Here is a 17,314-nt window from a genome sequence, read left to right as displayed (position 1 = left end):
GAATAATGAGGTCATAAGAGAATTATGTAATCTAGATAGGTTCCCCACAGGAGAAAGTAATTTAGTTTAGAACATTTGTGTTATCCACAAAGAGGAGGAGACGGATGAGAAATTTAGACAAAAGAATGAAGATACATTATAAGAATGAGGTTCAAACAAGATCTGCGGCAACTAAACCATGAATCACTAAAAGGTTTCACCTTCTGTTTTCTCTTTACTTATCCTCTAATTTTCTTTAGTTTGATAGTTAATATTGAAATGTTAAGATGTTCACATTCTTATAACTGGAACCATAACAAGAATCCTTCATAAGACACAAAATAGAAAATTCTACACAGTTTAAATTCACAATGCATGCATTATCTTGTTGTTTCCTTAAGCTCTCATCCTTAAGGAAAAAAAAAAGAAATAAATAGAATTAGGGACTGTAACACCCCGTATTTTAGTGTATTTTTATTGAAAGATTATATTTATGTTATTCAAAAAAATTATTCTCTTGTTTTAAAATTACTGGATTTTAATTGGGTTATTTTTAGGATTTTTAATTTGATGAAAATTATTATTTATGTGCTTTTAATATTTATTTATTGTTATGCATTTAAATTGCTTTTAATATTTAAATTAATTACTGTGAGATTTAATTATTTCAATTTGACTTTACCATTTCGTTTAAATTATTTTATTTAATTTGTGGTTTTAAAATCATTTCCGTTAGATCATTTTCGTGACCCAAGTTATGAGGACTGGACCTCATTTCTTTCCCTCTATTTTTCTCTTTCCTCTCTTTCTTCTTTTCTTTTTCTCTTTTTCTTTCCTTTTTCTTTCTTTCCCGCTGCTTTCTCCCCCCGTGCGCGAGCTCTCTCTCTTTCTCTCTCTCCCCGTGCGACTTCGGCCTCCACCCCAGCCCGCCGCCGTCGAGCCGCCGTGGTCGACACCGCCCCCTCCATTCGATTCCCCTGCCGCCGGCGACCTTACCCCACCAACCTCACTTCCATCCAAGCCATCGTTAGCTCCCACGAGACCCACCAAGTCCATCTCCGATTTCGGCATTTTTGGCCTTAAACCACCATTTGCGCCGTCATCCACGGCAAACCACCACCACCATTGACTTCACCGACCTCTCTAGGCCCTACCCTATCATTTTGGGGTCTTCGTTTGTCTCCGTTGAAAAGTGGGTATTTGTGACCCACGGTCACAGTGTATTTTACACTGTGGTGTTGCTCAGACGTCGCCTTTTTCAGCTTCGTGATCCTCCGGAAATTATCTTATAGCGCTGTAAGTATTTCTCCAAAGTATTCTTGTGAATTTAATGTATTTTTGCACTAACGCATTTCACTGTATTTTTGGCATGCCGGACTGAGTCCGAGGAGTACGGGGGTCGGATGGATTTGTGATTGGAGTTGGTTTGATTGGATTGGATTGGTTATTGGTTATTGGTTATTGGTTATTGATGGATTTGGATTGGTTGGTTCATGTGCATTTCATGCATGTTCATGTTTGTAAAGGAAAACTGGGTTTTCGTGTATTGCATTCATGTTCATGTGTTTATGAAAACTGGGTTTTCATGTGAATGATTTGTTGGGTGCGTGTGTATCACGAACCCCAAGCCGAGATGGGGCATTATCTCGGTGGAGCTCCTCTGGTTACTCGGGAGCGGAATAAACTGAGTAACGTCCCCTGGATTGTCGCTGGGCGACAATGGGATCGGACGAGTGATTCGTGCCGACTCCGTGGTCCTTCTGCTGGCGGGGACTAGAGGATGTCTGGCCATGTACGCGCTGGGCGCGGAACTGGGCATCGCTCGTTGTGTAGTGGATGTACCCACGAACGTGTTGGGCGCGTAAGTGGGCATCGCTACAAAGCCAGGGTGTGCGGATGACCCATAGGGGAGATCATGGTGCATACACTAAAAATGGACTATTTTCTGGGAAAATAGCGTGTGTTGGATTTTGTGTAATTCATTTTCTGGGAAAATGTTTTACGGAGTATTTTTGGGCCAAATGAGATTTTTGGCGTGTGTTGGAAAATTATCATTTTCGGGGAAAATGATATTTTGAGAAAAATATATATTTCTTCATATGCATGCATGTTAGTTGTATTAAATGCATTTTATTCCTGAGATTATTTTGGGTTATACTTACCTGCGGTACCATTCTGTGGTAACGCAGATTTTGATGCAGATGAGGAGGAGGAGGGTGAGCCTGAGGAGACGGCTCCGCCCGAGGAGTGATCTGGGATCACTAGCTTGTTATTTATTTTACCCTTTGTATTTTTTGGGACATGTGTTAACTTTATTTTGGATGACTGTATAACTGCTTTTAAAACTTTACTGATGTTTACTTGTATTTAAATTCTGGTACTTAGTTGACTAATCCGCTGCGTTGTTGTTGTACACCGTTGCATGTACACACACTTGGCACTTTCGTTGGGATGTGTGACCGTGTTGTCATCATCCCGGCGTCTCGATTCCTGTGTTTTCCTTACATGGGGGTCGGGGGCGCCACAGGGACATAAATGTAATAGATGGGAGAAGTGCATCAGGCATTAGACACTAGTAAAGGGCAAAAGTATAATAATACTCAATCAAACCGGGCAGCAGCAGAAGAAAGAAATAAGATAACACATGAATTAGGGGTAAAAATGTAATTACAACAGCTAACAGAAGTGCACATGCAGAAAGTAATACACAAAAGCAAGGAGAAAATCGTAATAAGACCCAATCACCAGGGGCATTGATGAGAAAAAAATGTCAAACTTAAATCACTATTCATTCATATTCATCTCAGATAGCTACTTTTAAGATATAAGATATATATATTTATATATATGAATGAATTTTGAAATATGAAGCTCCTCTTGCCATAATTATTTCTGATAAACTTAACCTTAATTATATTCAATAATATTTGAACAATATTGTTAAAATGAGTTTTGATAAACCTTTAGTTAACAACGAAATAAGAAATTATTTTGCTGGAACTAGAAGTTCCTTTGCCGGATCAATTGTTGATAACCCGGAAAGAAGAGACCAAAAATATGCTTAGAAGCGATGTTTTTATCTTTTTCTAAATATATATATATATATATATATATAATTATATCCTTACACCTCATTTACTACTGTTTTACTATTCAGTTATTTTTTTTCCTTTTGCTATTTGAATATGAATTAAAAATCCCAAAATTCTTGCATATCCTTAAGCTCTCATCCTTAAGGAAAAAAGAAGAAATAAATAGAATTAGGGACATAAATGTAATAGATGGGAAAAGTCTATTAGGCATTAGACATCAATAAGGGGCAAAAGTATAATAATATTCAATCAAACCGGGAAGCAGCAGAAGAAAGAAATAAGATAACACATGAACTAGGGATAAAAATGTAATTACAACAACTAACAAAAGTGCACATGCGGAAAGTAAAACACAAAAGCAAGGAGAAAATCGTAATAAGACCCAATCACCAGGGGCATTGATGGAAAAAAATGTCAAACTTAAATCACTATTCATTCATATTCATCTCAGATAGTTGCTTTTAAGCTATAAGATATATATATATATATATATATATTTATATATATGAATGGACTTTGGAATATGAAGCTCCTCTTGCCATAATTATTTCTGATGAAGTTAACCTTAATTATATTCAGTAATATTTGAACAATATTGTTAAAATGAGTTTTGATAAACCGTTAGTTAATAACGAAATAAGAAATTCTTTTGCTAGAACCAGAAGTTCTTTTGCCGGATCAATTGTTGATAACTCGGAAAGAAGAGACCAAAAATATGCTTAGAAACGATGTTTTCAACATCTTTTTCTAAATATATATATATATATATATATAATGATATCCTTACACCTCATTTACTACTGTTTTACTATTCAGTTATTTTTTTTCCTTTTGCTATTTGAATATAAATTAAAAATCCTAGAATTCTTGCATAATTTAGAATAAAATAAATTCAATCAACCAACGTAATCATGTAAATTAATTAAAAATAAATTCAATTTTATAAAAATTGACTCAAATAGCAAAATTTCAATTTTTATGAGCAAAAGGTCAATTTTTATAATATTGAATATATTTTTAATTAAATTACATGATTACGTTAATTGATTGAATTTGTTTTCTTCTAGATTATGTAAAAAGATCATGTTCTGAGATTTTTAATCTAAATTCAAAGAGTAAAAGGGGAGAAAAAGAACTCGATAGTAAAACAGTAGTAAATAAGGTATAAGGGTATTATTATCCTCTATATATATATATATATATATATATATAATTCTACTTATCATCTCCTATATATATATAATTCTACTTATCATCTCCTATATATATATAATTCTACTTATTATTCTATATATATATATATAATACTACTTATCATCTCCTACACCACACACCATGTAATTTATCATTTTTATTATTTTATTTAAAAGCAGTTCTACTCATCTGCCCCTCAATTCTCCAACAACACACCGGACCACCAGTGATGAGGCATTTGTTTTAACTTTTCTATCTTTCAGTAGAACACTTTTACCGCCCATATCTCAAAAAGAAATTCTAATCATTAGCTATTATTCACTTACACCCCACACTTCATACCTACAATTTGTTTTTCATAGGGTGAGATGGTGAATAGCGGCTGATAAGAAAAAATTTTCTATCCCAAATCATCTCTGATTCGAATCCCCCCCCACGTTCTCCCTTTGTGCCATCGCCCCTCTGCCCGCCTTCACCCACGGCATTCAGGTCATATTTTCTCAACTTGCAGTACGTCAGCCACAGTTTGGCTCCGCTGACGACTCCAATCGACCGAACCAACTCACACCCAAGTTCTCTCTCTCTCTCTCTCTCTCTCTCTGTACATGGCTGGGTTATTTTTACACTTATTGTACAGATCTCCTCTTCTTTCTTCAATGTGTTTGTGTTGTTTGTACATGGCAGATTTTATATGGTCCAACTCTGTCTTCTTAATTTGGGTTTTTCTCAAATACAATGTAATGTAATTTCTTGACGTAGAATTCTTGGTATTGAGCTAGGACTTCATGGGGAACTTTGGGTTGGATTTCATGGGATGAAGAAGGGGAAGGAAAGACGAAGGTGTTGAGGAGCAGAAAGGAGAAGAGATAGATGCAGATCAAGTACTTCAAGTTCTGGTTCAAACCCATGCGAGGAAATAGTTTGGGGTAGGGTGCATTTGTGATGTGATTGTGAAAGCAAATTTCACTGTGGGGTTTGAGTAAGAGATAGGAGAGATGTTGATGTTCTAATATCGGTTAATTTCTGTAGAATCTATGCATGTGGTGCTTAATGCCTAAACCAAATTGTAAACTGATCAGCCTTGTATAATTGAAGCAAACACTGAATATGAAAGCTATCCATTATCCCTCCACCATCACTCACTCCCTAACATTTTAGGAAAAATTCAATTACCTGGGTCATTTCAGTGCACATTTCTTTTCTTTTTCTTTTGATTGCATCATGAATAAGATCCAGTGGGTACAATAGTGGACCCAATTATTTTAGGCTTTCTTTCCACCTCAACTAGCATTTTAGACTATACTGTAGTCTCATATGGATCTCGAAGGTGACCCATTTTAATCCATTAAAAGTAATTAAACAAAGGTTGGTACACTTTAAACATGAGACCCGTATGTGAGAGAACACCAAAAATATGTCCAGGACTCAGTGGCCAGTAATTGTGTCATATAAAGTCATTAGATGTTTTCTTCTATTTTTTACCATCTTCATGTGATTCGCCAATTGAGCTCTCATATGTAAATTCTGTTTTTGGCAGATTTTATAGAAGTGATGAGTTAAATGTATATTGAATCATCATTTCCAAATAACACCCCTCATATGAGAGAAAATACCTTATGAGAGGATGTATGTTCAATTTTTAAACATGGGTTTAAATTTTCATCTAAATCATGTTTGCAGCTATTATTGAAAGCATTAAAACCTGTGTTTTTAGCTAATTGAAGTGTACTCAGCACATAAGATATTCACCTTCATGCTAGTCATCATATTGTGTATCAGTTAGATTTGTGATGGTGTCATGTACAATCAATGAGAAAAATCCCCCACTTCTCCCCCTTTTGTTTCATGTGTGAAATGATTTATGCGTTTCTATTTAGTAACTTTGTTCTATGAACTCAGTTGTAATAGCATGATGGACAAAGATGAAGATGAAAGGCCACACAGGCCTTCTACATCAATTCCATCAACTTATGTATGATACACATTGGTCATTTAGAAATGTCATCGTGTCCGATATTTCCAATTACTTAATGTATTTTTATTTTGTGTATTATAGGGATATTATGATCCAGAAAATTTGTACTACCCGCCATTTATGATGCATCCAAATGCATATCCAAATTCATATACGTACGCATGGGATAGCTAGGTAGATTTCTTATAAGCTTTTTAAAATTTTTTTTCTTAAATGCATTTGAGCCATTCTAACATCGTGCCTAATTACAGCCCCATCAATGCCACCTTTTGGAACAACGATCCTCTACCCTTCATTGAGTAATGCGGAGGAGTCGAGCTGAATTCAACATACAATCAGGGTAGATTCCTTTCTAACTTTTTAAATATTTTTTCTTATGTGCATTTGAGTCATTCTAGCACCATGCTGAATTACAGCCCCCATCAATGTCACCTTTTGGAACAACGATCATCTACCCTCCATCGAGTAATGCGGAGGAAGGTTCTGCATGTGGAGAAGGCTGGGACTAAGAGAAAGAAGAAGGTTGCTAACAAAAATGAAGGTTCTGCCTGTAAAGAAGGTTGCGACCAAGAGAAAGAAGAAACAGGAAATAAATTTTTTTTTCATATTAATTCTATATTTATTCGACTACATGCATATTCATTTCTAATGGATGTGTATTTTTGTAACACCTGAACCCAGCCAAGCTCAATTTTTAAATATTTTTGGGCTTATGCGTAAGAAAAACCCAATTGAGTGTTCGAGTATTTTTTTTTTATAGACCACGGTCCTAAAATCTTTGTTTTGGTATATTATGATTTTATTGGGCTTAATAATTAGGTTATTTTTCGAAAGGGCCAAGGTGAGAATTGAGCCGAGAATTTTCTAGGACATGCTAGATTATTTTTAGAAATTGAGTCGAGACCCATATTATTTTTAGAAATTGAGTCAAGACCCATGACTCAAGAAAAAGCCCAAGACCCAAGCCCACACCCTTTTGTTTTAAACCATGAAGACCAACTATTAGTCTATGATCAATTTCGCCGCCTCGCACAATTCCACTCCCATGCACGTCTCTTTTTATCTAGGTTTTATTTTGGGTTCTCAATCGCCTATTTATAATAAGCTCACCCCTGCATGAGAAGAAAACCCTAAGCCGCACTCCTTTGAAGCCATCCCTTCCATGCACACAGCCCTTGTGTGACCATCCACCAGGAAAATCAAACCATGCACCGCTACCTCTCCACGTTAGCCGTTGCACCTTAGCGCCACCCTCCACAACCTCCATGCAATCATTGTCACTGCCTCCTAGCACCTGCTAGCAAAGCCACACACGGTTGCTTCACGGAGTCATCTTTGCACCCCCGTTGCCGTCCAACACCCTCACGGAAGCCCTAACGAGTGCGTCACTGCTGCCTTTGTGTTACAACCCCCCACAGTGCCATCCCTACACCACCACCGTGAATGCCCATCTGCTCAACCAACCCAAAACCCAGTACGCCACCACCCCCATCTCAAGGAAACTCAGCCCGTTACACCCCTGTTTTTGCAGCTCAAAATAGAGCAAGCTTGTTACGTTAGGTGACACCAACCATGGAGCAGTGAACTCAGCGACGTCATTAGCCCTCCACTTCGTCATCGCCTGAGCAAAGGTGTCGTCGAGCACCTCTCGTCACCCACATTGTTGTTCCACTAGGTAAGCCCACGGCCTTTGGTTGCTTCTCCTCTCCGTCTCTCCCCCTTTCTGTCACCGTGTTCTCTCATCATCTCTCTCACTCTCTATCCCTCTCGTGCTCAGCCACCCATCTTGCCAACAACCTTCACATCCACCCAGCTCCGCCGCAACTTCTTTCTGTAAGTCTTCACCGCACCTAGGTCGCCCTCTCGCTTGTGATCTTTTACAAACTAAAGAGTTCTTTTGCATTTTACATAGGAGAAGACTTATTTTATGATATTACTATTTTACCCTCAAGGTTTCAAGTCATATTATAAGGTGTTTTGGACTTATAATTCGGTGGGTTTTGTGCTTTAAATGAGACTGACAAGGTTATAATTTATTACAGAAACTTTATTTTCTCATAGAAAATAAATAAGATTTTTAAATTATATTATTTAGTATTAAAATATTTTATTATTATTATGTTAAGAGAATTAGGTGATTATTTGATGAAATTGGGATGTGATGATATTTTTAGGACTAAGAGAATTTTAGACATTTAGAAAAAAAAATGGTTATTTTAGTATTTCAGGTTTAAGAATTGAATTAAAATTTATGGGAGCTACATGACTATTTTATAGATGAAGATTGAATTTTTTTTAATACTGCAGTGGAGAAATTCTGATAAACTAAGAAATTTAGGTAAGTGAGGTTCTTATACTAGATTTTGCATAAAAATAAAATGGGCTGAGGTTAATTTTTGAAAAATATGCATGTTTTGTTATGAAAAGAAATTTGAACAACCTCAGTTATTTGTTCTGCATTCTTCATGAAATTCTGTATAAGAATAAAGTATTTTCTGGTATAACTGGTATAGACATGAGCCTATTTTTGACATTTTATTTCTGAACTGTGCACAAGAGAGCGAATATGAAATTGTGTGTATAAATTATGTTTTTGTGATCTGATTCTGTTCAGTACTCTATTTTGATAAGATGTGGTATTTGAAAAACTTTTGTTATGACTATCTGGTTCTGCATCTGATTATGTTTCTACTATGTTTAGTTAGAGACCCTACCACGGGGATTTTAAATGGCTTCTGTTCCAAAATGATATGGCCCTGCCATGGGAAAGAATAGTGGTATTCTATTTCAGTTTTGATATGCATCTGTTTGGTTATCCGCAAATCCACAACCCTACCACAGGAGTTAAACATAGCATCTGCTCTAATATGATGCTCTGATATGATGATGATGATGAATTAGATATGTTATGCCAAAATACTTTGAAAAATTCATATTTTGTTTCTGCTCAGTTGGCTGCCAGGATTTGCACAACCCTACCACGGGAGTTAAACATAGTTTCTGTTCTGATATGATAAGATAATATATGATATTTCAGTTTATGCTATGCCAAAGAGATTTTGATTATGAATATTTTCGAACATTCGCTCTGATATTTTTGATAACATGTTCTGACTCTGCATTTTGAAAATAAAAAGTGTTTTGTGCTACATTCTAAACTTTGTAAATGCTCATAATTGCACACTAATATATGTTCTTTGCTTACTGACTTGTTGATAACTCACCCTTTATATCTAAACATTTTTCAGATGATGTTGATGATCTACTGGAGAACAATAGTAGACAGTGTTAGAGAGGTTTGATGTTCGTAGAGGAATAAGTGTCCGATGGTACAAGTGCTTATTTGAGGGTTATAGTTAATAAATTGATTATTTTTGGTTATTTTGATATGATGAATTAATGATATTTTCGAGTTTTTGAGGAGTTTTTAATTTATTTTATTGAGAATTTCTTTGTTCTCCCTATGAAGGAACATTGAGTTTTCTGGATTTTATAGATGTGGTATTGGAATTGATATTAGGTATTAAGAGCAAACTCTCCAGACCTCCGGGATCAGGGCGTTACAATTTTTTGTTTGAAATTTAGACTTGTAGAAAAATATTTGATGATGAATCACAGCATGGTGAGGTAGAAAAATATTTGATGATGAATCACAGCATGGTGAGGTAGAAAAATATTTGATGATGAATCACAGCATGGTGAGGTATCAAAAGCTCAACTTGGTGCTAACGTCGATCAACCTGGTGCTAATGTTGATGATTTTGTTATTGAAACACGGTGTACTACTGTTACACATCCAACTCCATCGAACAATGAAGAGGTATGAGGCCATAGTTGTAACTTAGTAATTTGTTGTATTTTAAGTGTTGTGATGAAATATATTGTGGGTGTGAGACTCTTTAATATAAAGCCTAGAATTTATTGTAAAGAATGTTGTTTGCAAGTTGTAACTTGTTATATTTTTTGTGTTATGATGAAATATGATGTGGGTGTGAGACTCTTTAATGTAAAGCGTCTAATTTATTCTAACGAATATTGTTCGCAAGTTGTAGCTTGTAATTTGTTGTAGCTGAAAAGTTCATTAAGGATTTCTGTTGTGTTTTGTAATATGCAGGGGGCATTTTAAAATCATGTTGACAGCTTACTTGGTGTTGTGTCACTTGAGTTTAGTTCCTTCTCAAGAAGTTCAATTTTTTTTCCACACTAGTATTCTAAAGTACTAGACTACTAGTGCACTAAAATATACATAATGCCTTGAAGAGAATATATACTTTTTTAAAAAAATATGCATAAAACGTGATTATTTAAATCTAAGCTAAAACACTAAAGTATAAAAAACAACATAAGTGGTTCTTATAGCTACCTCTCTTTTTCTATGTTTTAAATAATTTGAAACATACGAAAAATCAGCTACTTAATAGTGATATAATTATTGAACTGATTTTTTTTTTTTTTTGCAGAAAACGTCAGAACTTAGCATCATAGTAAGGTAGGGATTGTGTTGAAATCTTTAAAATAATTGTGATAAAGTTATCATATGATGGTTCGATAAAATAGAATTTGCATGGACAAAGACCATTACTATATGCAAGGTTTAGAAGTTCAATCTGGCTACAGACACCTTCTTGTACAACTAAAATCCAATTGCACTAATTACTAGAAAATGAAGATCTTTAATGGACCACAACCACATAATCAAATTAGCAATATCGATCATTTACGTAGTCCGAATTATCCATTTACAATTAATAGTAATATGATACATCTATAGTCCAAACTAACCAAAAACTATTACAATCGATAGCACATAATACATACACAATAATATACATGCACATCTATTATTTACAATCCGCTTTCTAATTTTCTCCTCTTGCTTGTGAAGAGTATTCTCTCTCTCAATTAGTTTATTTTTCTTTTTCTAAACTTCATTCTCACGCAACAATAAATTATCCTCTCTTTTCTGAATTGCATTCTCTATTGTTAGAATTTTCTCCTCTGCTAGTTGAAGCATATTTGCTCATACGAAGAATTGACATATTGTTTCTCTTTGCATACAATTTGAGAATTTCAAACGTTAAATATGACAAGTTAAAAAATAATACAAAAATGTGACAAAAAAATATGCTTTACCGTGTTATACTTCGGGCAGACATAAAATTTCCTTCCAGGATATCTCTTGGCATAAAAGACAAACTTCCAAGGCATAAAAAAGAACAAAAGACTTCCGAGGTAACTTTTTAAATGTATATGACCCTTCTTTTTTTTTTTTTTTTTTTAATTTAAGAGCCAGTAGCCACACACATAGCAGCTTCGTCCCAAGTTTATTAAGAAACCCTCACTTTTGGCGGAGGAATACCGTGATTACAAACAAGGTACTTAGGAGATTATCAAAACACCTCTAAAATATAGCCCAAAGACCTTCAAACAAATAAACGAACTAAACAAACTTAGAAAAATACCAGAGCAGCGCTGCATACAAGCCTAACGAGCAACGCACCAGAGCAGCGTTGCATACAACGCCACACTACAAATGTTCTGCACTAACCCGCAGAAAAACCACCTTTGCATTAATTCCTTGCAACATGCGATTTACACCGAATTGATGCCAGGCCCCATTTATCTATTCTAATCAAACCTCGCAGCATAGATGGTAAGTCTATAGTGTTTCTCCATTTCACATCTCCCTCGTTTGCACCCCATCGAGCGAGCCAATCCGCGACAGTGTTCCCTTTCCTAAAAATATGAGAGTACTTATAATCCATGTTCTTTATCAGCTCCTGAATCTCCTCCCAATAGTCCTCCAAATACCAGATGCCACACCGATTCTTCTGTAGCCACGACAGGACAGTATATGACCCCTTGTTGAAAAGAAATGCAACCATAAATGAGGACCTATAATTTGAAGAATACAACTATATGAGTGGAAGATGGAACATCAGTTAGTGAAATGTGAAGCAAAGAATACATGAAGAATCATTAGCATAAATTCATAATAACTCACCCTACCTCACCTCCCTGCCAAAAAACAAAGGAACAAAATAAAGAAAGAGGAAAAAAAAATCTGGCCTGCACACCTAATCCTAAAAAGTTGAACAAAACCAGCATGAATGCTTTTCAAAATTGAAACCTGTAAGCATTCAAATATGCATTAAATTAAGTACACAAGAGCACAAACCACGAAATAACCTTGCTACATGATTTCAGTGCCCACTGGATCGATAGAAAAATGAAAGGACAATATTCTCTAGGTGATTGGCTGGAACTTAGACCTCCATTTCTGTTTTTTCAATCAAAATATAATTTAAGAGTCTTGCTACCGAATATCTTTAACAGGTTTTAGGCCCCTTACATCTTTGTATAAGACTCTTGATTTGAAAATCTCAAGAATTTGAATAAGACGATTGATTTGAGAATTTTAGGAATTTTAATAAGACTATTGATTTGAAAATTCTAAGAATCTGAATAAGACGCTTGATTTGAAAATTTTAGGCCTCTTAAATCTTTATATTATGAACTGCTCATAAATATTCAATAAACAAACATGCCCAACTCAAACATGGTTTTAACTAGGGCTGAGCATCGACTAAGTCGAACTCGGTATGCCCATTCTCTGACTCCGACTTTGTCGGAGATCGAATCCGACCTTCAACTCCAACTCTAAGATGTTCATTCTCCGCTCCGACTCCGACTTTGACTTGTTGGAGCATAGTTGGATTTTGGACTTTTTTTTTTTTTTTGCTTTTTTTGGGTTGTTTTTAACTTCATATTTGGCCCACTTTTAAAAAAATAATTTTTTGTATTGAGCTTTTAAATTTAATTTTTTTTTCAAAAACTACAATTTAAAGTAAATAATTCACTTTTGCTTCAATTTTACTATAACATAACAACAAATAAAACTAAATAAAAATAAGTAACATACTAACATGCTTTAAAAAATTAAAAATAAAAAATAAAAAGGACTAGTCACTACAATAAACATTCACACACATCATCCATCAACCACACCCAAAATCACACACCCATCATCCACATCAATTATAATAAAGTTTTCTTACAACTACTACAACAAACATTTTCTAAATTCACATTTTGACAACAAAAGAAACCCAACATTTTCTAAGTGCCAACCAAATTAAATGTTCCCAACAACAAATATCAATGCCCAACAAATGAACCAAAATACAGAATTTTCCAAGTGCCACACTGTCATTCCAACTTCTAAGTGGTGTCTAAAAAACAAATATGAAAAGATTTTAATTAGGGTGCATTTTCAACTTTAAATATGAGTTAAGGTGCAGTTTCAACTTTCAGTATGAATCCAAATACTTCAAATGTTTAAATATGAGTTCAGGTGCAGTTTAAATATAAACCAAAATACTTTAAATGTTTCAAGTGCCACACTACACAAAAGATATGAGTTAAGGTGCAGTTTCAACTTTCAAGCACTCATGTACACATTGTTCAGTTTATAAGCCAATCAGATTGAATTTAACTACAAGGTCGACATGCCAAACAGTTTATAATTAATACACAGCTAGGCAGATTATAATTAATACACAAACAGTCCCAAATAATAAATATTAGCTCAAATAGAAACTAGACCTACATGTCAAATCCGACAAAGTCTTGAAATCTATTAAGATTAACACCCCCACTAAAATCATACTATTACACAGCCCCAGTTCATACTAGTATAATATTTTAGTATTATATATTAGTATAATAGTATCACTGTTATTATAAATTTATAGATTAGTATTTGTACATTAGTATTAAATTTTATTATACATTAATATTACAAAAAGATACGTTAAATAGGAAACAAAAAGATTATTTAATTAGTATAATAAAAATATTGTTATTATACATTAGTATTACAATTAGTCTTTATACATTAGTATTACAAGTTATTAATTAGTGTATTATACATTAGTATATGTTTACATATGTCATACACTATTGTTAGCCAAATTAATCAATTTATATTATAGTATAAGTATATTATTTAGGAACAATAATTAGCTCATACTATTATTGAATTTAACTAACTTTATAAGTTATAGTTATATAAAATTGTATAATAGCAAAAGTATAATAACTAGTATTATATGTCATTATAAATTTATAGATTAATGTTTGTATATTAGTATTAAATGTTATTATAAATTAGTTAATATACATTAGTATTACAATTAGTCTTTATACATTACTATTACAAGTTATTACATTAGTTGTTTATACATTAGTAGATGTTTACATATGTCATATACTATTATTAGTCAATTTAGTCTACTTATATTATAGCATAAGTATATTATTTAGGAACAATAATTAGCTCATACTATTATTGAATTTAATTAACCATATAAGTTATAGTTATATAAAATATATATGATGAATGTATAGAAAAATACATATATTTTTTTATAAAATATGTACAATATCAGAGGCGAAGTCAGAGTCGGAGGCGGAGGGCAAAGTCAAAGTCAGAGTCAAAATGAAGCCAGAGTCGGTCTAACTCCTCCTCCAACTCAGACTCCACCGCAGTTGGAGCGGAGTCGGGGTTAGAGTTGGATTTTCGGATTTTTGCTCAGCCCTAGTTTTAACATACACATAGTCTCACCTTTCATTTAGCCCAGATCATAGTTCTTCTACCAAAGACTTAACATGGTTTTAATATACACACAATCCATGTATGAGGTGGAAGAGGAATCCCAAAACCAACATAGATCCTTCATCATCATGAAGACCACAAAAGAGGATGATATAACAATCCAAAATAATCTCTTCTTCCCATTAGCTTCGGTTTCTTCTATGTTTTCATCACAATGGGTTTCCAAACCAAAACACAGACATGGACATACACAATGTGAAACATTCACTAATCACATTTTTTTAGGACATTAACAACATAACAATATGAAGAATGCACATCACCAAAACAAATTGAAAGGAAAAAAAAAAGTGATAACTTGAATGGGCAGCTAAACATGTGCAAACTAACAACTTAAAGCTCTGCTACATAATAGTATGGAAGTCAGCTTTTACTCTGATCGGCACAAACATGGACACACACAATGTCCATTTCGCTCAGTAGTTCCTTCAAACAGTTGGCTGGCACAACCAAAAAGATTGAAACATTTGACCAACGATTTAGAGAAAATAATTCCCTTACAAAAAAATTAAAACACAACATAAAACATAACTCAGTGTAGAAAACCCACACAACATCACTGTACTGGGGAAGCAAAAAGAAGGGTCGGTTGAAAACTTACTGTGATGGAGGTGACTCACTGTATGTCTTTGACTCAAAGATTTGGATGCAGTACTTTCCTCTAGCTTACTATCGACTCACAGATCGGGGATGCATGCACAAATCAAGGCTTGAGAGGGAAGTTCTTGTCGTGAGGGAGGGAGGGCTATGGAAGTGAGAGAGGGTAGTTAGATGGTAAGGAAGTGACAGTAGCGAGGGCTTTCCTAGGAGAAGAGACTGAACATGATTTCTGTGTGTAGGAGAGGACGAAGGAGAAGATGAAAGAGACTTTTCTCTGTGTGTAGGAAAAGACGAGAGAGACCTATCTCTGCATGTAGGAGTACTTATTTATATTTTTGAGGGAAAGGGACCGGGCAACGGTGGAGTTGGGTGTAAAATCGTGACGTGGCGACCAGACCGAGTTGGCCATGCCAGGTGTGTGGTGTTGGAGTTAAAAACCGGCTTAGGAGCAGATTTTTTCCTTATTTAAATACACATTGATGTGTAAATAAATATAATGATGAAAATGAAAAATCACATGTTGATGTGTGATGTGGGATAATAAATAACATTTCTCATATAAATATATATAAATGTTATTATGCCGCCATAGTTTTACCTATCAGTTTGATCGTTTGTCTATTTTAATTGTTTTTAGTTGTTAAGGAATTAAGTATTGGTGGATTTTTATATTTTTTTACAAATATTTAAAAATATTTAAAAAATAAATAAAAGAAAGTGTAAATGCACTATGAGCACATTTAGCGGTATATGCTAGATGACATAGTAGCAATGTCCATATATATAACTAATAATTAACTCTCTCTATATATAACTAATAATTTACAGAATAAATACATAGGGGTGGAACACAAAGCTGGTTTCAAAAATCCTTTAAATTCTTGTTTAAAAAAAAAATTTAAAACTAGCTAATGCTTTTTGAAGGTGCCCACAAAATAAGATTATTTGACCCCCAAGACAGAACATTTAGCCCATTAATCTCATTTTGAAATATGAAAAAGGTTAATGTTACTACTATTTTATAACTCTACATGAAATGGCAAGTAGTTTTGTAATATTAAAATTTATTTTTAATGCATTGACATGATTTTATTAGTTGTTTAAAAATGAGTTATAAAATAGTTATAAAAGAGTTGCACATGTATCATTACCCTTAAAAAAAAAAAAAAATTGTTAACAAGCTCTCTATAACCTTTATTTGTTTTTGGTATAATTTATTTTTTCATATTTGTAAAGTTTCTTTTGTTTTCTTAACAATTGTTTCATACTTGCACATATTTTTTGTCATTAATCTCATTTTAAAATATGAAAAAGGATAATGTTACTACTATTTTATAACTCTACATGAAATGGCAGGTAGTTTCGTAATATTAAAATTTATTTTTAATGCATTGACATGATTTTATTAGTTGTTTAAAAATGAATTATAAAAGAGTTGCATGTGTATCATTACCCTTAAAATGTTTTTGTTTGTTAATAAGCTCTCTATATCCTTGATTTGTTTTTGGTATAATTTATTTTTTCATATTTCTAAAGTTTCTTTTGTTTTCTTAACAATTTTTTCATACTCGCACATATTTTTTGTCATTAATGAAATTTCTCTCGTGATACTTTTTTTCATATCTCACTGTAGCTAAGAAGATTTATTGGTCTCTTTTTACAACTTTTTTTTGGTGTCTATGCAAGTAGATACATATTCAAGAAAAAAAAAACATCTAGTAAATTTACGATGTCATTTCCCAATTTTATTTTTACATTTTTCCCTTCAAATCTTCCACTAGTTTATTTTGGATGGTT

The 17,314-nt window shown here is 33.8% G+C and overlaps 1 long non-coding RNA gene across 4 annotated transcripts; it reads left to right on the top strand.

Moving 5' to 3' along the window:
• Positions 1 to 4,702: 4,702 nt before the first annotated feature.
• LOC109009969 lies at positions 4,703 to 6,999 on the top strand. 4 transcript variants are annotated; one of them, XR_004802527.1, is made up of 5 exons: positions 4,703 to 4,837; positions 5,045 to 6,237; positions 6,322 to 6,414; positions 6,492 to 6,580; positions 6,657 to 6,999. It is a non-coding gene; the product is annotated as an uncharacterized LOC109009969 (long non-coding RNA). The 4 variants fall into 4 exon arrangements; XR_001999140.2 differs by lacking the exon at positions 5,045 to 6,237; XR_001999141.2 differs by lacking the exon at positions 4,703 to 4,837 and having other exon boundaries at positions 4,846 to 5,191.
• The last annotated feature ends 10,315 nt before the right edge of the window (positions 7,000 to 17,314 follow it).

This window comes from Juglans regia, chromosome 10 (genome assembly GCF_001411555.2).
Source record: "Juglans regia cultivar Chandler chromosome 10, Walnut 2.0, whole genome shotgun sequence".
Lineage (NCBI taxonomy): Eukaryota > Viridiplantae > Streptophyta > Magnoliopsida > Fagales > Juglandaceae > Juglans > Juglans regia.
The sequence above is the reverse complement of the archived record's forward strand: the minus strand, read 5'-3'. Positions and strand labels throughout refer to the sequence as shown.